This window comes from Triturus cristatus, chromosome 3_2, assembly GCF_964204655.1.
Source record: "Triturus cristatus chromosome 3_2, aTriCri1.1, whole genome shotgun sequence".
Taxonomy (NCBI): Eukaryota; Metazoa; Chordata; class Amphibia; order Caudata; family Salamandridae; genus Triturus; species Triturus cristatus.
In genome coordinates, this window is record NC_140584.1 from 266,667,055 (window position 1) to 266,694,895 (window position 27,841).

The following is a 27,841-nucleotide window of genomic DNA, read 5'->3' on the forward strand; positions in this document are numbered from 1 at the left end:
AGATCCTGAAGTAGCTGCCCAAGATCAACCGAGCACTTATCAGGACGACTGGATCCCAGTGGTGAACATACCTGAAGTACTTTTAAGAACTAGAAGTCAAACACAGTTAGATAGACAGGAAAAGAGTGAGGACCAGACAGGTATAGAAAAAGTCACTCAGGAAAGTAGAGACACGATTGTTAGGGAGCCTGAGCATAGGCCTGGGCTAAAATTCCGTTCCGCTCGCGGAAATTGCGATAATTTGACATTTTCGCGTTACGCGGAGAGCGCGAAAATGTCAAAATTTCCGCAATCCGCATTTTACCGGAAATTTTTTGCTTGCTCGCGCTGTAGAATAATACATACTCGCGTGCGCGTGATCGCCTTACCTGAATCCCCGCGTTCGCCGACAAGTTTTCCCGATCCGGTCGCGTTCTCCATGAGATGTTGGATTGTTGGTAGCCATTTGCGCTGTCTTGCGAAAGTTCGCGCCCGCAGTAACGTCATTCAACGCACGATCACGTCTTTCTTCTCGCGATCATGCACCGCGAGACAAGTGAAAACAAGATGGCCGCGCCCGCGAGCAACCACATGGGTACGTTGGCAAGCCGCGACCACGCAGAAAATACCGCGAACGGGCGGTAAAAAAACTTCTGCATCTTTGCGATATTTCCACGTGTTTGCGGAGATTTTTAACATTTTCGCAATAATTTGCGAAAGTGAATTTCGCAAATTCCGCCCACCCCTACCTGAGCAGGAACAGATAAGGAAAGAACAATATACTCAGACAGAAGAAACACAAAGCACTGTTCCAGAGTCTGAGGAGGGACAGTCAGGAATTAGAGAAACCGTTCAGGCAGAAGAAGGTAAAGAGGAAAAAAGACCTGAACAGGACCAGATAGGCATAGAAACGCAAGTTCAGGCTACAGAAGAAAAACCAGACATCACTAATTCTGAACGGGGTCAGATTGAGGTAGATGAACCCATCCAGGCAGAACAGGCGGAAAAAAGCCCTGGACAAGGTCAGATAGTGAGGAAATCTGAAGACAAAGCTGATCAAGTTGTGCCAAAGTTTAAAGAAAATTAAAGGAGTCTTGAAGAACCTGGCAGTGCAGTGACATTTAAAAAAAGTTGAAAAGGTGATAATTGGCCAAGAATTATCAAGAGACTGAGATATCGACTTAAAACAATCAATGAAGAACCTGATCAAGTAAATGAAGTAACTAGTCAATCTGGACCTTCTCAGGTAATACCAAAGAAGAGACATTGAATAACAAGTTCAAGGGTCCTGAATGGACATATGTCATTCTTGAAGACTTTGAAAATCTTGATTTAAATGAAGAAAGTGATGAAGAGCTGAATGTTGAGCAAATTAAGGAAGAAGTGAGACCGACTTGGAAGGGAGAAAACGCTCATGGTGTTATCTCTTAACAGGTTCTGAATTAAAGAAGATATAATCTTCTTTCCCAAGATGTCTGATAATAATGTTGCATAATATGGGTGATACTAGCAATAGCTATTCCCTATCTAATGGTTACTGACAAACAAAATAGCACTAACACACATATAGAAATTGCAAATATTAAAGGAGATAGACTAGAGAAAGAAACACCAGAAGAGCTAGATTTACATCACACTGTAGAAAAGAATGAAACTGATTTAAATGTATTTGCAAATCTCTTAGTGCATTATGTAGAAACCATGGAAGTTAGCGATTGTTACGTTTGTATGAAACTGCCAAGCTCAGTAGCTGAAGGGGTGACCTATCATCATTTACCCTTGACATATGGAATTTCATGTAGTGTACTAGCTAGTTTATTTTATAGAACTGGAAAGCTGCAGTATTACTATTCAAATGTAGATGTAATATTTTCAGAAGTTCCCATGCGAAAGAGCATGAACCCTGTCCTTAGTACTAGAAACTCACAATTCATGGGTGAATATTTCCTAACAATGAAGACAATAGATAGAGCTGATGCACATAAACGCAACTTAACCTGTAAATTGCACAAAGAAGAAAAGATATTTTTTAATCTAGTAGAAAATAGGAGACAGGATTTCCAAAGAAGCCTCTGAAACGAAACCTAAGATACCTAAATGGGCTAAAAGGGAAGACCTTTTAGTAACTGGCAAAACTCATGCTGCTATGTTCTTGACTTTGAAAAGAAAGAAAAAATCTGTCTCCATAGATTTAAAACAGAATCTAACAACGTATTTATTGGTTCCAGTGAATGTGAACACAACTTCTTAGTAATTGGGGGTTGGGGACTAAAAGGAGGAACTGATCCAATATTTCCTGGAATTTATTATGTTTGTGGAAACAAAGCCTATTTTAGGCTGCCTGATCGCTGGTATCGGAGTTGCTATTTCGGAATAGTATTCCCTAAAATCTATCATGTCAAAAGAATCACTGGAAGCAATAAAGACAATAGTGGACTAACAAGATATAAAAGAGCTAGTTTTTCTGAAATAGTAGGTGATATATTTGGTGCATTGATTCCTTCAGTGGGGGTTCTGAAAATGTGTCAATTGTCAACAGTAGTGGATCGGTTATCTACTGACACTGCTGGAGGATTTCTACTGATCAATACAGAGTTAGTTGCTGTCAGATCTATGGTTTTCCAAAATCGACTTACCCTTGATATCTTATTGGCAAAAGAGGGTGGAGTCTGTAAAATGCTGAAAGCGGAACATTGTTGCACGTATATACCTGATAAAAGTGTAGAAATGGGAAGATATATTAAAAATATTACACATTTGGAAGAAGAACTGAAACCACTGGAAGTTGACAGTGTATGAAAGAAAATAACTAGTAGTTTTTCCACCATTAGTAGTTGGATTTCTAACATAGGTAAAGGTAATTTAGGTCAAATATTATTGCCAATCATGGGCATAACGTTGCTAGTTCTAATGATAATGTGTTATCGCAAATGCAGTGGGAAAAGAAGAAAGTACGAAGGGAATGAAAAAGGTAGGAAAAGAAAGTTAGAAGAAATACGACTCGAAGAAGTTAAAGGAAATATCTACAAAAGAATGAAAGGATCACAATTTAAGAACAATAAGGGAAAGAATAAGAGATTTGAAGACATTGAAATGGTAGAATGCTAAAGTTGGCCTCTGATTTAAATAGAATTTCAGAGAGGGGATTGATGGAGCAAGTTTTCACATCCAAAGAAACTTGCTCATATGCAATCCTCTCGACTAATCTGTAGCACTACAATCAACCTGTTCGTAAGTACTAAAATCACACCACATTTTACATAATCATATCTAGGGGAAGCTTTTCTTTGTGCTGTGTTAATAAGTAACTCAAGTGTATTAAAAATGTCCGCATAAACGCGGGAATTCTTTGCGCATGCATCTACCACATCACGTGGTGTGACGTTCTTCTGTCACTTGGAGGGAAACTTTGCAGCTGCGCAGTAGCTTCTAACATGGCCGATTTAAAGTAACGCACTAGTGCACATGATGAGCTGAAACTAACCTATGCACGTACTACTAAGCTATTAATGCGAAAGATTTATTAAGTAAATGGGGTTAGAGTAGAAGTAAGTAGTATACAGTGAATTCATTTAAGTTTGTATTCTAACATGTTCTTCTTTGACTTTATTATTAGTTCCCATTTGGGCCTTGGAGGGTGACCGCTTCTCTGTTCCCTTGTGATTTCTACACATGCACAAAACGACTGCTTGCCCTGAAACAAGTGATGCAAGTTGACTGACTGACAAACCCTAAGCCGACAAGGACTTGAGAACCCAAACTCCTGATCCTACTAGAGGAAGAAGGGGCAACAATGTATAAAGACTTTCCGATCCACATATGAAATGCTTGTGGGAATAAAGCTTGTGGGTATTAAAATTAAAGGGAGGAGAATTAGACAACAGCCTAAAGAAAAATATTGCACTTGGTATGGTGTGATGTCCTCACCCCACCACTTGGCCCAATCAAATTGCGGGTGAACATGGAATTGAAACATTTGGGGGTGGATCATACACTTGAATTTGGTATAACAGAGGTAAGTTATAGATAGTTAGACACACTTGATGCTGAGATGCTGATGCTATGCTGAGATGCTGCCCGATTTTGCAGCAATCTGACTGAAGAATCCTACACTAGGGAAAATTCACGGAACAACCGAGGAGGCACATCTAGGGAAGGGTCCGGACGTGCCCGAGCTGGAGAGAGTAGCACCAGAGAGGGGTGTAACGCTGGCGTTGCACTAGAAGAGGTCACTTTTCCCTGTCCTGAACCTGTCCTGAATCCTTGACTCTCTGATGTCGGGGTCCTCACACCATTCTAGGTAAATATATCTGTAGGGTAAATGCTCCGTACTTGCTTTCTGTCCATTCTCTCCTCAGGTGCAGTCATTGTAAGAATTTATTAATGCAAACTGATTATAAGCTAACTGTACTATTTGGCTGATGGAGACTTCTGGTATTTCCATGTGTATTTGAATTGACTCACAAAATCATTAATTCAGATAAACTTTTAAAACTTCTTCTGAGTCTGTGGTTCTTTAAATTAAAGTTAAATGCATTATTGTCTTTCCTCCCTATTCTAATCTACTACTAGATCCGTCAACAGTGCATTTTACTCAGGAGACAGGATTGGTGAGAATACTGATGTAAAGGTTTACTAGGGTAAACAGATTGATGTCCAGTGGATATTTGCCAGCTCATTTGAGTGTATGAATGTATATGGGCCCAAATGAGTGTTGTGTGTATGAATGTGTTGAGCTGGTAATCTCCGCTGCATCAAGATAATGGAGAGAAACGGCGGTAAGGTACGTTCTTTTCTTTTTTTATGATCCCTCACCCTCCGCCCCGCCACCTTCAATACGTGCCGGCCACTGTTGTGCAAGTTACCTTGCTGCACTGCATGACATGGAAAGGGCAGGAACGTACATGTTTAAGGCAATATGGTGCGTTAACGCAGGCACCCTTGCACCATGATGCAAGGGTGCTTGTGTTGCATGCAGGATTGCTTTTTGTGCAGGACAGGGCACCTTCCTGCACAAAACCAATCCCTGGAGGCATATTCCTCTTTTAATGTGTGCTGCATAATGCATCACACATAGAAAGAGTACAAAATGAGGAGAAATAGTGATATTTATCCTCGTTATGTCTCTCCTGGAGAGATGTATGTTTTTGTCGCATCCCCAGATTTACAAGTTCTTGTAAATCAGGTGATGTGTCAAAATTGATGGGAGTTGCGTGGGAACACGAATGCAACGCTCATGGAATGCCTAACCCAGGCAGAGTAACACAATGCAGCGATTTGCACTGCATTGCATTACTCCAGAATCTTTTAAGCCACTCAGAGCCATGCAAAGTGGCTTTTGTGGCTTTCAAAATCTGACTTAGAGGTTTGCGTCACACATGTACCATGTTGCGTGGTGCAAACACGACACAACCCTCTCATAAATGAGGCTGTTAGAGTCTGAGCCAGTGTGATGGGAAGATGCAAACCCTGACACTTACATTGATGCTATCAGTGTAAATCCACCAGTGGATGTATTGCTAAGCATTTTCCCCCACTGTCCATTTTCCTGCGCTCCCTGTGTTTTCACTGCTAGGTCACCTGATTCTGTGAGAAGCTTTGCATTCCCAGTACTACAATAGCGCTTAGATGACGAGAGCTAGAAATGGAGCTGTAGAAGGAGTTTCAGAGAGAGAAACTCAAGTTAGAGGAGTGGCTACTTCCAGAAGTTAGGCAAGTAAAGGGGAAAGAAATTACTGATACAGAAAGATAATGACATGAAAAATGAGGAAAAGCCCTTGCACTGTTATGTGTATCCTTCTGCCTATTACTGATATTCTATCACTCTCTTCTGAAGTTCCTAACTTACCATGATATCCCCAAAGCCACTGCTGGTGCCTAAAGTATTTTGTATTGACCTAGCAGCGTTGCAAATTGAGGGGGGGGCACTTGAAAGGGGGGACCACTTAAGGAGGAAAAACACTTTAATGAGACACATTTACATGCGTCTCCCAGGACCTGAGCTGTTTGAAATTGACAACTGGACGGCATCAGGCTGGACACATGGTGCCTTTCACTGGGGAGCCACTTTGAAATAAGTTCTGGGTCCTTCAGCATCAAACTACATTTTCTGCAGATTCCCGTAGCCTCATCCCCTTTTTTAACAACCACTAAAAGTTTTATTTTTAATCTTAATCTTATTTTAATCTTACATTATATTGTTTCATTGATACAATCAACGTGAAAACAAACAAAGGTGGAGCCATCTTCTTCCCGAAAGAACTATTACTAAGGGGTATGTTAAACATCAGTGACACAACTGGGGCACCGAGTCTAGACTTTAGAGGTTTTACATAAGCCCTCTTTGTTTTCGTGTAAGGGAATATTCAATATTGTGATATGTTTGTGACAGCAACTAGAGCAATCATGGTGGCTGCCAAAGGCATCTGCGGGCAAAGCAGAGATCTGATTGAACCTGGCATATGCATGCGGCAATACAAAGTGCTGAGCTGGTGGAAAGAAGGCTGTGACAGAGCAAAGCACAACGTTTTGAAGGCCTTCAGTAACAGCAACGAAGCCTTCCTTAGAACAGTAGTTTCTGTCACGTGTTTCTATTACTGAAACTCAGGGTCTCATTTAGTGTTTGGCAGACAGAGTACTACTCCACAAATGTGGCGGTGCAGTACTCAGGCCTCCAAGCTGATGGTTCGCTGCCATGTTTAGAGTCCAGACCGATGGCGGTGCTTGCCCGGTTCCACTGGTGGAAACCCTGCATCGCTGGGCCGCAGTAGCTGGGCTGTCAGCGTAAGTACATCAGGCTGTCCGTTCTCAGGACAATTTGCATTTTGTTTTTCAAAAGCAAAATACCGCTCTGGTAGTTATTTTTTTTTTTTTTTAAATGGTGAGTGGCCGCATGAAACATGGCGGCCTCCCTGCAAACCTCTGGTGCGCTCAGAGGGAGCCACAATGGCAGCAGCTCCGGTGAAGGCACAGTGACCTCCGCACGGCCAAAGAGGATCTCTAAATATGGTGGGCAGTAGTCCAGACAGGGCAGCAGATGTAATAACCACTGGCACCTGTTACGGATCGGGGGTGGCAGGGCGGTTGGTCGGTTGGGGTGTAAAGAAAATGAAAACAAACTTACCTTATTGCCATGTCTCTCATCCACTGTCTCTCCTGTTGGCCCAGAAACAGGAAGCACCCAGGCTCCCCTAAGCCAATCACAAGGCCGCAATGCAGAGTTATGATTGGTCAGAGTGCAGTGGTTCGGCTCTCAGATGGGGACTGAGTGCCTAGGCATGTTCTCCACCCAGGCAACATGCAAAGGGCATATGCCTGTTTGGCTGGCCCAAGACGGACTTACAGAGTGCCACCACTCCTACTTCTGCTCTGTGAACAGAGCAGCCCCGCCCCACAAAGCTGCCGCAGAAGGAACTAATAAAATGCTAATAACATTGAGTTATTATCATTTTAATTTTCCTTTTTTTACACTGCTGAAAAGCAGTGAGGCGATGCTCCGCCTCCTTAGCAGAGGAGCCGCCACTGGTAATAACCTCTGCCACCCAGATGGACCGACAGACGCTAAATCAGCCCCTTTCTCTTCCAGGTACGGTCACCATGCAGTGCATGAATTTGGAATAGTTCAGTACTGTGGGAGCGCCATTTTTGGCACTGCTGAGGAACTTGAGTCCAGGGAACACTCTTTTTTTGTGATCACTAATAAATGCATATGTATATATTGTATCTAAATTGAAGCCTATGGAGCTAGTTAAGCTTCCAGTAGATTAAATGAATGAAGAATCCTAAGTCCCCTTACTCTCTCTGTCCTTCCTATTGTCTATTCGACTAAGGAACGGTTCAAATGAAATAGGAGGCATTAGGTGAAATTCTGTACATGGTGATATATGATTACCCCAGTATTGGAACTTTCATAGATTCTCATGCTTTGTATCATTCCCCGTCGTCGGAATGGGAGCCTCGGTAACAAAAATATATATATATATACATATGTATAACCATAGAAACAAAAGAGAAAAATAGGCCTAGGCCTCATCTCATTTTGTAGTATATCACCCTCTTTGTGTAAAAGAGCCCAAACTTTTGCCAGGGCCAATCAGCACAGCCTCACCCTCTGGAACCTTCCTGAGAGAGCTCAGAGCCTCAGATTTTTCTACCGCACGTTGTGCTAGGGAGTCTCCACTGAGCTCTGCTCAGTTTTTCACAGAGTTAGTTTTGGATATCTTTATTACCATCTTTTGAGACAGAATGTCAGAAAAGGAGAAGAAAGCTTTATTTAGGGCTTGTGCCTCTTGTGGGAAGAAGAGACTGTTTGTGGAAGACAGGCATGAGAACTGCATATACTGCCTGTACCCGGAACACAAGGCCACCGACTGTAAAATCTGTCGGACCTTCTCGACCAAGACCTTGAGAGACAGAGAGGGGCGCTTGCTGACGTGGCTGCAGAAGATAAAGACCAGGGAGGTCATTTCTTCGTATGAGGAAGGATCTATCTCTGGCACCTCCTCCAGGAGATCGAAGAAGAGGGGTAGGTCATCGCCCTCCACTTCTGCGGAACCCCCTCTCAAGGTTCCTCTCAAAGCCCCTCACGGGATCTCTGACAGGTCTGAGGAGGCTGGTCCCAAAAAATCTCCTCACGACAGTGTAAAGGAGAGGCAGGGACGGGCTACTGTGGACATAGCCCCTAAGGACAATAAGGGGGTTGCTACATCTACCCCTCCGTCCCAGAAGGAGAAACCTGTAAAGAAACAGGCTGCAGAAACTCCTCAGTTGGTGCCACTGAAGAAACCGCGTCCGTCGACGCAGGCGGCAGCAGGTACGTCGACGACGATCTCCTCGATTAAGCCTATTTCCATGGGGTCGTCCACGAGACCGTCGACAATATCTACTTCGTCGACGGCGGTGTCGACGACGAGGACCACGTCGACTATGACGACGACGACGACGAGTTCGTCGATGTTGATGACTACAAGTTCGTCGACGAGACTGTCGACGGGTGCTCCGCCGACGATGAAACATACTACGTCGACGAAAAAGAAAGCTCCGTCGACGACTGCTCCGTCAACGACTGCTCCGTCGACGACTGCTCCGGTGACGGCTGCCCCGTCGACGACTGCCCCGTCGACGACTGCTCCGTCGACGAGGATTACAGGACTGTCGGCGGCCTCATCGTCGACGACGATTCGACAGTTGCCTTTCAGTCGTCGTCGAGTGCGTCGACATTGGAAATCCCGTTGCCATCGACTCCGTCGACGAGACCGCCGACGGGACCGTCGACGACGAAAAATTTGGATTTTTCAACCCAAAGATTAGTGATTACACCGGACATGACTTCCCCTAGGCGGGTCACGCCTTTGCCACCATCCATGCTTCTCGAGGACTCGGATGAGGAGGATGGGCAGTTTGGGGACGCATACAGCCTTTCAGACCTGAATGTCAAACAGCAGGACACAGATACGGAGGAGTTTTATGGCCCAGAGGGGCAGGAGGGGCACCAACAGGGATTACGCCCCCGCCCTCTAAGGCAGGACCTAATTGCCTTGCCAGTGGCTTTGGTGTCGGATTTGCGACAGATGCTGCAAGACTACAGATCTCGTTTTCCGACGTTGCCGGATCGCACTCCAGTGCGTCCTTCTCCTTTGGAAGTGCCACGTGACATACCAATGGACTTGCCACCTCTACCAAGAGAGGTACCTCGGTCCATTTCACCAGTGCTGCCCTTAGTGGTTCCCCAACCTTCAGGTACGGAACCTGCTAATGATGACGCGGACGATGGAGATACGGACGAAGACGACGAGGGACAGGTGATCCCTCTTACAGATCCAGGGGATCCAGATGGGGACCCTGATGATACACAGGATCCAGATGCTGTAGGCCGAGAGACAAATATATCGCCTCCGGTGGACATTGGTGGTTTCCATAATTTGATGGAACGGGCATCCAAGAGGTTTGGTTTGCCCTTTACGGTGGAGCAGTCCGACTGCTTCCTATATGACTTTAAAGCCCAATATAAGAAGTCTGTAAGATCAATTCCCATTATAGAACATGTCTGGGATGAGGGACTGAAGACAATGCAGAATCCAGCAACCGTCATTCCGGTTCTTCCCCGGCTGGAGAAGAAATACAAGGCACCAGAGGGCAGTCCTGCGTGTCTTCTAGGACAACCTAAGCCGGATTCTGTTATTTCACAAGCTGCTCAAAGTAAATCTAAGAATCCGTCCACTCCTTTAACCACGCCTCCAGATAAAGAAGGCAGAAGACTGGACAATGTGGGTAAAAGATTCTCCACCATGGCCAGCTTGTTGGTGCGGGCAGCTAATTCTCTGGCTATTCTGGGCAGATACGACCGCCAGATGTGGTGTGATATGGAACCATTCCTGGACCAGCTACCAGAAACTAGTCAAGACGAAGCCAGACAGGTGCTGATGGAGGGAGAACGATGCTCTTTGGAAGTCATCGACTGTGCGATGGACATTGCCTCAACTGCTTTCAGGGCTTTGGCGGGCTCAGCCGTCTTGCGCCGCCAAGGCTGGTTGAAGGCGACTTGGTTTCGCCAGGAGGTCCAGAATAAGATCTTGGACCTCCCCTTTGACGGAGAGATGCTTTTTGGAAAGCATGTGGATGACGCCCTCCAAGGCATTAAAAAGGACACCGATACAGCTAAGTCCTTAGGCTCTTTGACCTACCGCAAGGTGCCATTTAAGGGGGCACGTGGTCGGGGGTTTTCTAACTACAGAGGAAACCAACGACAGTATTCCTCTCAATCTGGACAGTCCTATAAAGGACAATATTCCAGCCAGCGCCAAGGACAGTCGGCGTCTTTCTCTCGGCAGTCCCAGAGAGGACGTCAGAATCGTCAGGGACGAGACAACGCCAAGAGGCAATAGCGGCCTCCTGGCTCTGGCTACTGTTCCTCCCCTGCCACAAACACCGGTCGGGGGCAGGATATCTTTTTGTCTGGACAGCTGGGTGCGTTTAACATCAGACCGGTGGGTCTTGAACATAGTTCAGAGCGGCCATACGTTGGAGTTCCAAGATCTTCCTCCAACAAGAGCTCCAGACGCCCGTGCAGCGAAACATCTCCGACTATTACATCTCGAAGCCCACCAGCTTTTCATCAAGGGGGCGATAGAGCCCGTGCCACTTTCACAAAGGGGCAAGGGGTTTTATTCCAGGTTCTTCCTGGTTCGGAAGACGGAGGAGGCATGGCGTCCTATACTAGACCTCAGGGAGCTCAACACCTATCTCATCAAGCTCTCTTTCAGGATGGTCACACTCCAGGATATTCTAAGGCTGCTCAATCCGGGAGATTTTTTGGCATCCCTGGATTTAGAGGATGCTTACTTTCATGTTCCGATCCACCCAGCTCACAGGCAATATCTACGCTTCACAGTAGGCAAGAGCCATTTCCAGTTCAAGGTGCTCCCGTTTGGCCTTCGGTCGGCACCCCGCATTTTCACGAAGATGCTGGCACCAGTCGCTGCTTTCCTGAGGAAGCAGTCCTTGGAAGTGTTCCCGTACTTGGACGACTGGCTCATCAAGGCTCCGTCGTTCAGGGCAACGTCTCAGGCTGTGTCAACTTGCATAAGATTGTTCGCCCATTTGGGTCTTCAGCTCAATGTGTCCAAGTCGGAACTGATACCCTCCAGGTCACGGAAGTTCCTTGGGGCAATTCTGGACACGAGACGATGCACGGCTCGTCCGTCAGAGGAGCGTCAGGGCAAACTGGCCGCTTCCGCTCGTCTACTACTGCACAAGAGACATGTATCGGTTCGTCAGTACAAGTCCTTGCTCGGATCAATCTCATCCTGCATACCTTTGATACCGCATTGCAGGCTACATATGCGTCCTCTACAGGAGGAGCTGGTCAAACAGTGGCGTCAGGCAGAAGGATCGTTCAACGACAAAGTATGGATAACACCTGCCATGCGCACGGCTTGCGAATGGTGGCTGGTGAAGGAAAACATCGCAGGAGGATTAACGTTCCGAGTCCCTCCTTCTCCTATGGTGGTGACCACGGATGCTTCCCTAGAAGGGTGGGGAGCTGTCCTCCAGGAGCTTCAGGTCAGCGGTCACTGGAGTCCAGCAGACAGACTGCGCCACATCAATCTTTTGGAGCTGAGGGCCATTCACTTAGCCTTGCTGGCGTTTCTCCCCAGACTTCAGAACCGTGCAGTGCTGGTCCGGACAGACAACACTACGGCCATGCACTATATAAACAAGCAAGGGGGAACGAGATCACGGACGCTGTCCAAAGAAGCTCAGGTGATCTGGGAATTTGCCATCTCTCACGGGATCACTCTGCGAGCCGAGCACCTGGCGGGGTGTCTCAACATCACATCGGATGCTCTAAGTCGGCAGACGAAGGTGACACACGAGTGGGAGCTGGATCAGGCCACTCTGGAGGCAGTGTTCAAGAAATGGGGTACTCCGACCATAGACCTCTTTGCGACCCCGGAGAACGCCAAGTGCCGGTTTTACGCAAGCAAGGTTCCCCAGCGAGGGTCTCTGGGGAATGCCCTTTCGATTGCTTGGTTCGGCGCATTTTGCTACGCCTTTCCTCCGATTCCCCTCATTCCTCGAGTTCTCAGGAAGGTCAGGGCAGAACCATGCAAAATGATCCTCATTGCTCCAGCATGGGCGCGGCAGTTCTGGTACTCGGAACTCCTACTGCTCTCCCAAGATCGCCAGATTCGCTTGCCACCGATTCCATCTCTGTTATCGAGAAATCAGGGGCAAGTCCTCCATCCGGATCCGGAGTCACTTCACTTGTCAGCGTGGCTCCTGAGCACAGAGAATTCCGCCATCTGAATCTGTCTAAGGAATGCAGGGATGTTCTATCTCAGGCGCGGGCACCAAGCACTAATAAGACCTACAGGGCAAAGTGGAAGAGATTTTGCCTTTGGTGCCAGAGGAATAAACTCCATCCTTACAAATCCCGGCCACATCAGATTCTGCCCTACATCCTGTCTCTGGCTAAATCAGGTCTGGCGCACTCTTCGATCAAGGTGCATCTGGCTGCCTTATCCCGCTTTCGACGGAAGACATCGGGACCATCTCTATGGTCTGCAAGAATTGTTAAGCAGTTCCTTAAGGGGTTATTTCGGATGTATCCTCCGGTCCGGCCACCTCCGCCTATCTGGCAGCTTAACCTGGTACTGGCTCAACTGATGAAAGCGCCCTTTGAGCCGATTCACAAAGCGGACTTGAAGTTCCTATCTTGGAAACTGGCCCTTCTCCTAGCATTGACTTCGGCTAGGAGAGTTAGTGAACTCCAGGCTCTCTCTATAGTGGAGCCTTTTCTACAGTTCAAGAGGGATGTCATGATTTTGAGAACCAACCCAAAATTCATCCCGAAGGTGCCTTCGGAGTTTCATTTGAATGAACCCTTAATTTTGAACTCCTTTTTTCCGCGTCCTTCCACTCAAGCGGAACGAACATTGCATTCTTTGGATGTCCAAAGATGCCTGAAATTCTATCTGGAGCGCACACGCTCTTTCAGAAAGTCTACTCAACTATTTATCGCCTACAGTGCACCACGGAAGGGGTTACCGCTCGCCAAGAGTGGCATTTCCCGCTGGATCTCCAGTGCAATTCAGTACTGTCATCAGGCTGCGGGCAAACCTTTGGATAAAAGGGCCCGGGCGCATTCTACGAGAGCGATGGCGTCTTCAGTGGCTCTCTTTGCTGGAGTGGCGATTAAGGACATCTGCAGGGCAGCAACGTGGAGCAGTGTACACACCTTCACGAAGCACTACTGCCTGGAATCGGTGGGACGAGCTGACGCTGCGGTTGGTCAAGCAGTCCTCCGGAATCTTTTTCAATGAGAGGTGAGCTTTCCCTACAATCCCTCCATCCTGGTAAGCACATTTGGTTTCAGTAATGGTTGTTTTATCATGTGCACTGAGATGATTTTGTAAAGCCATGTAATTACCGAAATGTGCTTGTCGTGATCTACTGCTTGCTATTCTGATACAAAGCATGAGAATCTATGAAAGTTCCAATACTGGGGTAAGAAAACAAGTTACTTACCTGTAACTTTGGTTCCCCAGTATTGGTAACTTTCATAGATTCTCATGCGCCCACCCACCTCCCCTGGGAAAGCTCTGCCGGTTTACTAAGGTAGTGGCTGTTGGCACAACGGCTACGAAAATCTGAGGCTCTGAGCTCTCTCAGGAAGGTTCCAGAGGGTGAGGCTGTGCTGATTGGCCCTGGCAAAAGTTTGGGCTCTTTTACACAAAGAGGGTGATATACTACAAAATGAGATGAGGCCTAGGCCTATTTTTCTCTTTTGTTTCTATGGTTATACATATGTATATATATATATATTTTTGTTACCGAGGCTCCCATTCCGACGACGGGGAATGATACAAAGCATGAGAATCTATGAAAGTTACCAATACTGGGGAACCAAAGTTACAGGTAAGTAACTTGTTTTCCTCTGCCTATTACGGACTCGTTTGAACTCACTCCCGACTTACTGCTGCTTCACCGTTATTCACTTTTTCATTGACTTTTTCACTGACTTTAGCAACTCTTTTGGCCATTCAATAGTCAAGAATATGCATTCTTGTCTTTTGGCTGTCCCTGTTACTGATTGCTGATTACAGGCATTAGCAATCAGGGCCGGACTGGCTGTAGCGGGCACCGGATGTTTCCCCAGTGGGCCGCCAGGTTGGGGGCTGGTTTTAGGCCACTGGGGGGCCATTTTTGTTACCTGGGGCCAGGCGCGGTGCGTCCATTGTGGCGTTGGGGCGTTGCCCCCCCCCCGCCCACGCCCGCAGCTCCCTCCTCGGTGTCTCTGAACTTAGTTTACTTAAGTTGAGAGACGCCGAGGGTGGGGAGAACTGACAATGCATGTCAGTCAGCATGACGTCGGACCGTGGGCATGGAGAGTAATTTTTAGCCCGTGCCCAGTCATGCGTACTTGTGTTTTTACTGCCTTGCGCATGCCGATTAGGAGCCCCTCGGTCTCCTAATGGGCAGGCGGTGGGCGTAGCGTAATCTGTGCCCTCAGCCAATCCTGGCGCTGCAGCAGCGCCACGATTGGCTGAGGGTTTGCCACACCAGTGCCGACGTTGTGACGTGGTGTTCCAGTTTGAAGGTGGCAGAGGCGCCAATGCGGACGGCGGACCAGGAGCAGAGGCGGTCAGGTAAGTTTTTCTTTTCATTTTATTCACTTCTCCCGCTGCTGGTGGGAGGTTTGGGGTGGTGTTTAGGGTTAGGTGGTAGGGTTGGGGTGGTGTTTAGGGTTGAAATTTGCTAGGGTTCCCGGAGTCTAGGGCTCAGGGCCCGATTCAGGTTTGTGCATAATGGTGGTGTTTTTGTGGGTTTGCGGTGGGCTTGTGTTTGGGTGAAAAGTCGTACCCCTTCCAGTGGATGGATTTGTGTAATTCTTGCTGAGATTCTTTGGAATGGCTGGAACTAGTGTCCCAGTGAGTTTGAAGATGATCGAAGTAGTGGTAGTGCGATGTTATCCAATGGGCGGTGTTGGTGTGGTGGAGAAGTGGTTTTAGGGGGTTCCAGTTGATCGACAGGAACGGGGCTGCTGTGAGTGGTGGGGAGGGGGAATTCATGGGTGTGCAGGAAGTTTGGGAGAAATTGATCGATGGGAACGGTGTTTTTTGGCAAAGTCGAGGAAGGGAAAGAGCTGCCATAGGAGCCCATGTTAAACGTGAGTTTTGCATGTTTTTGGGGTTCGATTGTAGGGTGTTGCAGGTGGTTCAGAGTGGATTTGCTTAGCTGGGATCAGAGTTGGGAAGGTCTAATTTTGATTGCAAGTGTTTTGAAGAAAATCCATGGAGGAGAAGGTGTGTTTTGGGCCTAGTTTCAGAGTGCGTTTTGACGCGACTTTAGGCCTTTGGGAGCTGGCGGTAATGCACATGTTTGGGATGTTAATTTAGGGTGTTCTGGCTTGGCAGCTTTATCTCCCACCTTTGCGCCGAAGTGGTAAGCTAGCGTCCAGGTTATGTTATGGGGCGCTCCTCCAGCACTTTTATGTCCCGCCATTTTCAAATGTCACCAGCCGCCCCTGCCTGGGGCTGGCAATATCAGCTCCCTGTAACAAAATCGCGCGAAATAGGCCTTAGCAAACAGCCCGGCCCCACCCCCTGCTCCTCCCCAGGGGGACCGGCCGAGCAGTATGCCAAGTCCAGTTTCGGTTCCCAGTCCGGCCCTGTTAGCAATGTATCTGTGTTCATCTGTAAGACTTACATAGTATCGTCTGTTCTTTGCTTTAATTAATGTAATCCACTCTAAAACGTTTGTAATCAATTGTTTTATTGATAGTTTTCAAAGGGCTGCAGCCTTTATATATTAGCCTTTGATAAAAATAAGAATGAATAATTTGGAAGGATTCTTTGAGCACCTATGCTTTGTTAAGAAGTAGAGAGAGATCCAGAGGGGATCTGTCCGAGCATGTGGCCAAGAGTGGATTGACTATCATGAGGATACAACGGAACAGGGGGGCAGATTTATGAGGCCCGTTGCGCCATCGGAACGTCACTTTTTGTGACGTTCCATGGCGCAGAAGCCTGCGTGATATTTATCAGGCAGCACTGAGCCACTTTTTGTGGCTTAATGCTGCCTCATAAATATCAGTCCCTTTAACGCAGTGTTCTGCGTTAAAGGGGCGTGCAATGGGTGTTGCTGGGGGCGTTCCCAGCAACATCCATGGCCTTTTGACACTGCCCCAGATTTACGAGAAATCGTAAATCTGAGGCAGCGCCAAAAGCTTACGCCTCCCCAGGGGAGGCGCAACGGGGAGAAATATCTTTATTTCTCCTCGTTTTTCCTTTTTCTATGTGTGCTGCATTCTGCAGCACCCATACAAAGAGGAAAAACCTCTTGTGATTATTTTTGTACAGAAAGGTTTCCCTTCCTGTACAAAAATATTCATCTCCGCAACGCAGGCACCCTTGCACCATGGTGCAGAGGTGCCTGCGTTGGCGCAGGCAGCCCATTGTGCGCCGGCGCAGGGGAAAAGGACAGGAATGCGCCGCATTTTATAGATACGGCGCATCCCTGCCCTTTTCTTTTGCCGTAGGGAAGCTCAGCAGGAAGGCCTGCTGCGCTTCCCTACGGCAAAACCTCATAAATCTGCCCCAGGGTCTTCAGCAAGACATCACAGAACATTTTGTTAATAGAGTCACTTTAAGCTGTTTAAGCAGCAGCGGCACCCCTCCTCCCCCCTAAAAAATGCAGGAAAGTAAAAGTAAAATGATAATAAGCATGTTTCATTATAGTTATATTTCTGCTTTCCTGGCAAAGCTTGGGGGCGGGTCCAGGAGATGATAGGAGGAGTGGTAGTGTGCTGTCTTCAGTGTGCATGACGGTTTAGCCGGCCGTCTTAGACCGGCCAAACCTTAATGTGCATTGAAGCTCTCTCCAACCCAGCTGCATTGCTGGGTTGGAGAGAGCAGACAAAGGCTCCCAGTCTATGTGGGAGCGCGAATCGAGGGCTCTCAGGCAAATCCTGAAGCTGCACAGCTTCAGGATTGGCCACAGGGCTGTCTGGGAGCCTGTGCTTGTGAAAAGAGGGGCAGAAGAGCGCAACGTGGCCGGCTGCAGGTAAGTTTTTTTATTTTGCGGTCCGGCCCCCCTATTCCCCCCTCCCAACCACCCGGCCCCCCACTCATCCACAACATGGGCCGCTACTGTCTTTGAGTAGACGCACGCTCTATAAATCTTGATTGATGGATTCATTCATTCAGAAGCTGTAGCACGACGGAGACTATTGCCACAGCAGCCTATCTTAGAGGCTCGGAATGACAGCTTATCCTGGTGGCTCTACTCGACAGCCTTCATGTGGAAAGCGAGGTTTGAGAAAGCCTGTGGTTGGTTTCCTGTTTTCTAAATCAATATTGTGAGCACAGTCACATAAGATGTAGTGTCCACTCTTTCCACCTCACGTCCACGACTCTTTAGTACACTTATTTGTGACCTTTTACTAAGTTACTGTTACTCGTGGGAAATGCATGTCTGTATATGGAATAAATGTCAGGGCTATAAATGTGTCCTTTAATTACTGCGCACCACAGGCTTCAGAGAAGGAGCTAAGGGTTCAGAAACTTACGTTTGATGTATATCTACCTGCCCAGCCCTCTACAGCTTTAATGGTGCCATTGACATTTCATTTTGTGTTTAAAACAGACCAAAAGACATGCAAATTGAGCAACTAAGGTAGAGAATCATTTATAATGGCGTAAGGGAAAAACAATAGATAATACTATTCCAATTAAAGAAGCAGAAAAATCCAGTATGCCCAATTAATCTCTCCAGGTTTTGGTTCTGATAGCATAATGCTTGGAAGTGCCCCTTTAAGGCCCTGACACAGAATAAGAAATATTTTGAAGTCCCGTTTGGAGCAACTTTACATTTATTGCACTTTTTAGCTCATTCAAACCATCATCTTTCATAAAAATGGTGAATTATATCATAAATGTTCAGAAAAGAGGGCATGCAAATTAGCTAAAAGATCAAGCTGCCTGATGTCCAACAGTCCATTAGTACTAAAATAAATCTTAAATAAGCATTGATAAAGCCATTTCTTTTCCGGTGTGGATCTGGATTGTTTTATTTGCAACAATAGTGTAGTTATATTTCAGCAGATAGCCAGCTTGTAACTCCCAGAGTTGGAAAAACTTGCTATGGGTTCACCACTTCGTAACATTGAAGTAAGCCATAAGCACACAGTACTTGAAAAGGTAGCATTAGTAACAGCATATATCCAATAACAAATATTTTCACAGCTTTCACCACTGGCATTGTTAATGTAACAGTAAAAATCAAAGCACTTCTCTGAGGATTCCACTGATTAAAATCTAAGAACTTTCTCCTAATTTCGCTTTCCCGGCCTTATTCCTCTTCTCCTCTCTGTCTAGACAGTTACAAGTAATCTGCCTTAGAAAGAGAACTGAGAAGGGGCAGGTTACAAGAGATGGACAGAGACATAAAGAGAATAGTATAGTGAGAGAAAGAAAGTAGAGTGAGGCGGGATAGAGATAGTTATGATGTAGAAAGATATGTGAGATAGAAAGAGAACTCAAGTAAATAGGAAAAGGAGAGGTAGCCAGAAAGAAAGATAAGTAAAGGAACAAAGGGGAAGATGTACGCACAGAAAAAGAGTCAGCAAAACAGGTAAGGTTTTAGAGAGTGATAGAAGGGTAGAGAGATAGAGAAAGAAGAAGTAAATGTAGAGAGGGCCAAAGAATTACGGTACTCCAAATGGAGAGATATAGTGTAGAAAAAGAGATGAATTAGAGGTGAAGGCAGCAAGAGGTAGATGTAGACAGAGAGGCTTGGGGAATAAAATAAGGGCAAGAGGGTGAAGTGTAAAAAGAGAAACGTGTTTTATAGTGAAAAGAGAAAGTCAAGGGTCATGTGAAATAGAGGTGGGATTTATACAGAGGTAGAGAGTTGTGAGAGGAAGAGATGGTGATGTAGAGAGGTAGAGAGATCTATAAAGAAAGAGGTTGAACGAGAGAGAACAAGTTGAAATAGAGGGGATGAGTTGAACTGGAGAGTCAAGGATATAAATAAATATGTGTTTGCAAGAGAGAGAGAAAGAGTGGCTGATTGCAGAGAACAGGGAATGGAGGTGAGGTAGAGAAATAATTGTAGCCAGAAAGTAGTAAGCTATTTAGAGAGAAGACGAGGTAATAGAGGTAGAACTAGAGAAAAAAGGATTTGGAGAGGTTAGGTAGTGAATTCATAGTGAGGTAAATTAGGAGATTAGATAGTAAGAGAGAGAAATAGGTTTGGTATAGAGTGGTGAGACAGTGAGGGATATGTGAGTTGGAAGTGTGAGAAAGGAAAATGAGATAGGTGAGGGGAAAATGAGATAGGTGAGGGGAGGTTGTGTGGTAGAGAAAGGGCTAAGGCAGAGGTTGCACTAGGTAAGGTAATGCCCCGATTACTTACCGGTAATCTTCATTACTCTGAGTATAGTCTTCCTCGCCACATGACTAACAAAGTGAGCTTCAGCTCCACACCAGAACCCTCCAAAGCAAAAAGTCAACCTCCCATGCCTCCCCAATATGGCCGACCCATTACACCCTGACCCCTATAAGAGGCGGGCCAGCCCAACCCACCAGCCTGAAACTACCAAGCACAACATGAAGCCGATAGCCAGACAGGGAGGGAGGGATGGGAACTCATGTGGCGAGGAAGACTATACTCGGAGTAATGAAGATTGCCGGTAAGTAATCGGGGCATTACCTCCTCATCAGTCTTCCTTGCCACATGACTAACAAAGTGAGCACATACCAAAGCCAAGCGGCTTCATAGAAACTCACAAGAAACCAACGGGCCAGAAAGGGACCCCCCTGGAAGAGGGCAAGCCCAACAGGCCAGACGAGCAGAAGAACCACCCAAGAGAGAGGCAACCACGAGCAGGAAGAACCAGCCCGGGAGAGAAAGACAACGGAAGGGCCGAAAACCCGGACCCCCGGGACACGAAGTGCCACCAGAAAACGTGCCCGCACCAAAGACCGTAGGAGGACAGAGAAGGCACGGAACCAGACTGCACTGAGCCAAAATCCACAGCAACAGGCCCCAGAAGAGAAAGCAGCAAGCTGGTCCAAACACACCAAGACAGCCCAATGGACAGCCTAAAGCGAGATGGGAGCAAAAGCACAGAAAGAGGAACTGAAGAAACAGAGGGCATCCCACCACAGCGACCCAACAAAAAAGCCACCGCAGAAAGAGAGACACAGTCCGAAAAACACAGCAACACCGCAAGGGTGACCTACACAAAAGGACCCCCGGAAAGGCCAACGAGAGTACATAGGCAGGCACAAGGCAAAATAGACCCAGGAAGGGGCCAGAAACGACACCGAAGAAACCCGGCCACCAAGGGAACCCAACCGGCCAACAGCGAAAAGCAGGAAGCCCACAGGGACGCCCACGCAGTCCGTAGAGCGGAAGGGACCAGGCCCAAGGCCAAGCCACCAGAAAGGAAGCGAACGGACACCAGAGGCACACAGAGCCCGGAAGGAAGGGGAATGCAGCGCGGCGGCACGAGACCGCCCCGCAGAGGGACCAAGCAACCCGCCCCAGGAAAGTCCCACAAGAAGGAAGCGAGCAGCAGCCACACAGCCAGCCAGCCCACAACCAGGCGCAGCCCAGCCAAACAAAGAAGAACCTACTGAAATAGGAGCGCACAGGGAGAAAAAGCCACAGGCAGAAACCGGTCGAAACAAGCCCGAGCCAAGACAACACTCCCAGGGAGCCACCGAGCCAACAGGCCCAGGTACCCCAAAACCAGGGATAAACAAGCGAGGACACAAATCCACACCGGAGTACAGAGCCCCGCCAGGGAGATGAAAACCGGGAGTAGCATGCCCGGGCACCCAACAGCACCGCCGGAAACAAAAATCCAAACGGGAAAGCTAGAAAGCAGGGGCATGACACAAAGCCTGCGCCCACACTGGCCGAACACGGACCAACGAGCAACAACGCCCAAGTCAACCACCGCAGCAGCAGACGCCAATGGAGAAGCTCCAACCAGACAAAAACCCCGGCCAGGCCAAACAAGCCCAGAACCCCTGGAAGAAAAAGGATCCCAGGAAAGCACAAAGCCGGGAGCCCGGATGAGAAGGCAGAAGAGCCAACACGGGGGACTCAAAAAAGAATCAAACAGCACCAGATGCCCCCAGGAGAACACCCATCCAGGCAATAAAGAGGCCCGACCCACAGAACCGTAGGAGCAGACGAAAACATGAGCCGGCTGGGCGGCATGGCCGGAGCCGGAAGAAAAGAGACCCAGGCAAGGACAGCACTATAGTGCCAAAGAGTCAACAGGGGCGAACCCCCGCAAACACCCCTTAGCACGAAGCCGGGGAGAAATCACCCAAGAGAGCAACAAGAAGCCCCCACAGGGCCTGTACAAAACCCAGAGAAGACAAGGAACGGGCGACAGAAAGCCGACCAACCGACCCTTTACCGACCGGGAACCTACGCACACCCCAAAGGGAGGGAAAGGCCCCCAGCACCCGGGACGGGGCACCCAGAACACAAAGACCACTGGCCCAAGAAGGGAATGTCCGAAGACACACAAGACACGGACCCCAAAGGAGAGGAAGCCCAAAGCACCAGGAAGACCCAGGCTGCCACCCACCCAGACGCAAACCAGTCCAGACCTGGCCAACAATAAAAATACTTCCCAACGTACTGAAGGAAATACCATTGCCTACACGCACGACTGAGAAAACAGCGACAGTGAAAGACCAGGGATTGAACACCACAAAGGCAGCGGCAGCCATCCATAGCCCTGCAGAGAAAGACACCCGAGAGGGCGCCACCGAGAGTAAGCAAAGGCCGCCAACACCCGGGAAGGGGAAACCAGAACAGAAAAACCACCTGCCACACTGGCAGACAGGGCGGGAAGGAAGCCACCGGGGCAAGAAAAAGGGACACCCACGGGAACAGGCGGAAACGGGAAGGCCCACAGGGCACAGAGACCAACCGAAAGGGAAGAACTCCCAACGGACAGACGGTGCAAGCATCGCATGACACAAAGGCATCCAAAACACACCCCGTGGAGGGCCCCTACCAAGGCGAACAACCCAGACAGGAACAGCCGGGAGATCACAAAAAACAGACGAAAGGGGACAGTCACCCAAGGGAGGAGACCCACCACAGAGCCACAGCACGTCGGACCAAACCAGGGAGTCCAACAACCAGCATCTACCCAGCAGTGACCCAACATAACGTGCACATGCAAAGAGCACGAACCACCCAAGGGCTTCAAGGAGCTGCAGAACAGACGTCCATTGCAACCCAATACAATGTCACACTCATCACCGACCCCAGAAGGATGAAAGGCTGAGCAGACCCGCCCGGAGAAGAACCTGAGATCAAGAGGCCAAACACAGGCCCCTACAGTGGACGCAGTCGCCAACTGCGTCAACAGACCCGGCCACAGAAAAAAAGGCCCCCAAGCAGAGCCCCGACCCCCAGGACGTGAGGCGAAACACGACCGGAAGAGAACGCAGGTACACATAAACAACAGCGCAAGAGCCCAAGAACTCAACCACGAGGCCAGAGAGACTCCGTACCTCCAGCCGAGACAGGCAACCGGAGACACAACCACTGCGGGCCTGGAAGAGAAAAGGTAAGACTCCAAGAGCAGAAGCAGAAGAAAAAAAAACACCTGGAGACCACAGAAGCAGTCCAGAGAAGAATGGGCAGGGGCAGACAGCGGGCGGCCCCCATAAGACACGCCGTAGCCCACAACCTCCAGAAAATTCCGGCGGGCACAACAACCAAGTACCAACTAGGAGAGACTCTGCACAACAATGGAGGGCAGGCGGGGACAGGAGCATACATGACGGAGGAACCGCAGGACAATGCCCACAAACACCAGGCCATGAACACACACCCCACCGGGCAAAAGCATGACGTAAGTGAGAAAACCAGAACAGAGATGGCAAACCAACAGGCCATAACGAAGAGCGGATGGCCACTCAATGGAACCCCTCATGACAAGCACCGGCCAAGAGAATGCGAAAAACACCAGAAAGGACCCAAAACTGTGACAAGCAGCGCACGTGAACAGGGACACAACCTAGGAAAACGCACATAGCACCGTTCCCCTGAAGGGAATGCCGGCACTAAATAACAGACGCGTACACCCTGCAAGGAGCCTGTTAGCCATCGCGGGGAGAGCAGGAGTAACGCCGGAAGAAGAGCGTTGCCGCCGAGACCTGAACCCAGGCCCCCATTCCCCAGGGAGACCGCTCCAGCCCAAGGCTGATACCCCCCCAAACAACCCCTGAAAAACCGGGAGGGAAACAGGTGACAGAGACCCCTCCCGCAAAGTAAGTAAGCACAGAAACATACCACGGGTGGGGAGAAGACAGCATCCACAAAAAACAAGGAGCCCCATAGCAGCCCGAGCCGGCCGCCAGTCCCACGGGACACGACAGGCTAGACCAAAGAAATCGCATAGGAAAATGCGGAACAGCCGCAACCAAGGGAAACAGCCCAGATCCTCGACGGAATGAGGGAAAGAAACCCGGGAAGAAGCGGCACCCCGCAGCGTAGGCGACCCCTGCAGGACGTCATGAGTGGACCCAGGCAGCGCCGAGGACTGCACCCGCCCGGGACGGCAGAAGGTAAGCCCGCGCCACAAGCAGTAGGCGCCAGCGTCGAAAGCCAGCCCCACAGGGCTGACAACACGGGGGCACGGCTGCGGAAATGGGCCGCTGGCCGACATGGGGGCGCAGCCGTGGAAACGGTCTGCTGGCTGCCCAACGCATACCCACCCCCGCAACAGGGCAGGGGCCCACAGTGAACTCGAGGAAGACTGCACTGCCCACAACACCCTCGCCAAATGCAGCGCATTAAGGGAGATCACGCAAAGACCACCAGCGAGGCCGTACCAACACCGAAAGAGAAACGGAGTCACCACACAGCATGCCCCAGCGGAGCAAAAACACACCAGTGCAGGCACCGCAGTATAAGCACCGGGGAACAATCAAACGTGCCAGGAGAACAACGCACCTCCCGGGAAAAATTAAATAAATAAATAATCAACCGTGTCACAGTGAAGGACACCACAACCAATGCGAAAGAGCACCGGTGGGAGCGTGGGCAGAGACATAGGCCAACAACAAATGACCGTGAAAGCGCGAGGGGCAGAAGGGATCAGACACAGCAGAGCCCCAGACCACCCCGCCCGCCCCCCCTATTGACTCCTGGCACGCTAAGGCAGAGCCTAACCGGTCCCAAAATAGACCGGGGGAAGGAAGGGGGGAGGTCCAAAAGCCCCAGAGTCCGCTAGCGCTGGACCACCAACCCAGGACCCATGCTCCCGCTACAGCAGGAACCACTTACCTGAAGGCGCAACTGGAGAGTAATCCTGCGCAGAACTAAAAAAACAGGCTGGTGGGTTGGGCTGGCCCGCCTCTTATAGGGGTCAGGGTGTAATGGGTCGGCCATATTGGGAAGGGAGGGGAGGCATGGGAGGCTGACTTTTTGCTTTGGAGGGTTCTGGTGTGGAGCTGAAGCTCACTTTGTTAGTCATGTGGCGAGGAAGACTGACGAGGAGGTAATACAGAAAAAGAGAGAGAGGTGAGGGAAAGATAACAGTTAGGTTGTTTGTGAGATTAAGTAAATGGAGGAGAGGTACAGAGAAGTCAGATGGAAAACATGCAGTGAGGCACAGAGAGTGGGAAGAGGTAGAGAGTGTGTTGGGTTTGAGATAGTGGACTAAGAGTAATAGATACATATGTAGGCTCGGAAAGTGATAGAGATAAGTGCAAGGTGATGAGAGAGAGAGACAGAAAGATGAAGGTGAGTGAGGTATATTGAGGGAAAGGTGAATTAGAAAGAGCTGAGATTAAGATGATGAAGGTACGGAGAGAAGCAGATATAGAGCTGAAAAGAGAGGGTTCGAAGAGGTGAGAGGAATGTCACAAAAATAATATTTTAAAACTAAACTGCCACCAACTGTCCGAGAGTGTAAGGGTTAAGTCTTGGCAGGCCAGACATTCACACTAAGGGGCAGATTTTTTTTAGCACATAATGCAGCAAACAAAGTTGCTGTGCTGAGTTGCGCAAGTGGGAAAAAGCAGCCTAAGGCTATATTATTTTAAAACGGCCTGCTGCTGCTCTCTACTCTGCTCTGCTCAGGTACACAAGCAGGCTGCCTGGCACCACTCACAACCTTTGCACCATGCTGCAGCGGTGTGTGCTGACTACATAGGATTTTACTGGAAGCATATCCTTCAAGGACATTATCCTGTGCTTAGACAAAGTCTTAAACATTCCACATATTATTCATGGGCTGCACAGTGCATCTCACACGCAATGTGAGGAAGTTTTCCAGAAATTACAACATTCCTCCATGCTAGTGCTTGCTTCAAGAGGTGTTATTTTTTTATGCAATTCGTAGTCTGGCTACCATAGTAGATCAGGCTTTGTGACAAAAATCGTGGGTGATTGTGCTAATCCATCCAAGTTTCACCTAAATGACGCAAAATAGTATAAAACAACACAGATCACTATTTACGCTGTGAACTCCTTTCAGCGCAAAATATGTACTCTTGCAAAAGTGTGCACTATTTTGCATCATGTTTTGCATCAAACACTTAGTATATGTTCCCCTACGTTTTTGTAAAGTATGCCTAGGTGCCTGATTAGAAAAATAAAGGGGCATATTATCAAGGGCCGGCGATAAATATCGCAAAGCGCACTTAGCCCTTGCATATTTATCACCGGCTATCTCTGGAATTTATCGCCCGGTTAGCGCGTTATCAACAACGCGCATCGCCGAGGCGATAAAAATTTCAGAGATAGTGGGGATATCGCCGTTTTTCATGGTGGAAAACGGCGATATCCTAGATGATAGGGCCGGTGGTCTTAGCCACACAATCCACCCCCCATGTTAGGTATGCCTTAGTCAGGAATTTAACAGACGTTAAATTCCTGCGTTAAGGCATACTTAACATGATTTTAAATATCGCTAACCCTTGTTGTCAATATGACGCAGCTGGGTTAGCGATATTTTCCCAAGGGAGTCTTGTCAGGCACGCCTCCTTTGCATCTCATTAGCGATGCGATGGGAGGCATGCTGACAAGGGGTGCTATTGCAAGGAAACGCGCTAGCGTGTCCTTGTTGATAATGCAATAATATTATCGCAGCTTTTCACCCGAAAACGGGCTCTAAAGCGGCGATAATATTATCGCCACCCCTTGTTGATATGCCCCAAAGATTTTTATGGGCAGCGTAATTATGGTAGCCATTTCGACTGCCCCGCTCACTTTACCATGGGGCCCCTTGACAGGTGTGAGCCCTGGGCAATTGCCGACTTTGGGGCATATCAACAACAACCGGCGATAATTATCGCTCAGCGCTATTAGCGTGAGGATAATTATCGCCGGCTAGCGTGAATTTTTATCGCTGAGATAGCGTGCTATTAGCAACGCTTATCTCAATAGCGATAAAAATCTACACGCTAACAGGCTAACGTGAGATTAATCACACGTTACCTTGTTGATAGGGACAAGCAAACTTAGCCATGATATCCTCCTTCCATAGGATATCATGGCTAAGTCTGAAAATTAGCAGACGTAAAAAAGCAGCGTTAACCGCGGTTAGCGCTGCTTTTTTTGTCTCTAACAGGGTTAGCGACATTCTTGATAATAGGAGAAATGTCGCTTAGCGACATTTCTCCTATTATTTTACTCTGGAACGCCCCCTTTGCATCTCATTAGAGATGCAAGGGGAAGCGTAGAGTAAAAGGGTGCTAACATGCAAATTTGCGTGTTAGCACCCTGTTGTTGATAGGGTGCTAGTTTTATCTCTGCTTTTTTGGCTTTTAAAGCCAAAAAAGCAGAGATAAAGCCCTTGTTGATATGCCCCATTGTCTTAAAATGTCTCTACTTATATGTTGTAAATGTAAACACTGGCTAATGGGGGGGAATGCACCCATGGCCAGTTTCAGCACAAAATCATGTTTACTCAGAATGCACTTCGACCCAAATGCAACCCTCCATTCCCATTGCTTATTGGTTATCTGTCTGGCACCGGGGCAATCTACTGAAGTAGGACAAGGGAAAACAGGAGTTTTCACAGATTTCATCCAGACTTTAAGGCCCAGATACTGAAAGGTTTAAAGTCGGGTTAGTGTTACTTTTTTAGTGCAAACCCGACCCTTTACCCATGTTGGGATTCACAAACCAACGCAAAGAAATATTTGCGTTGGTGTGTATGTAAAAGTAACACAAAGCAGAGTGAATCGCTCCTTTGCATTATTTTGTGTTAAGGGGGTGTTAGAAGGGTGGTACATGGGCACTCCCATGCAACCACCCATGGTTTGTGATGCTAAACTCGATTTACTAACATTAGTGGAAAGGGTTT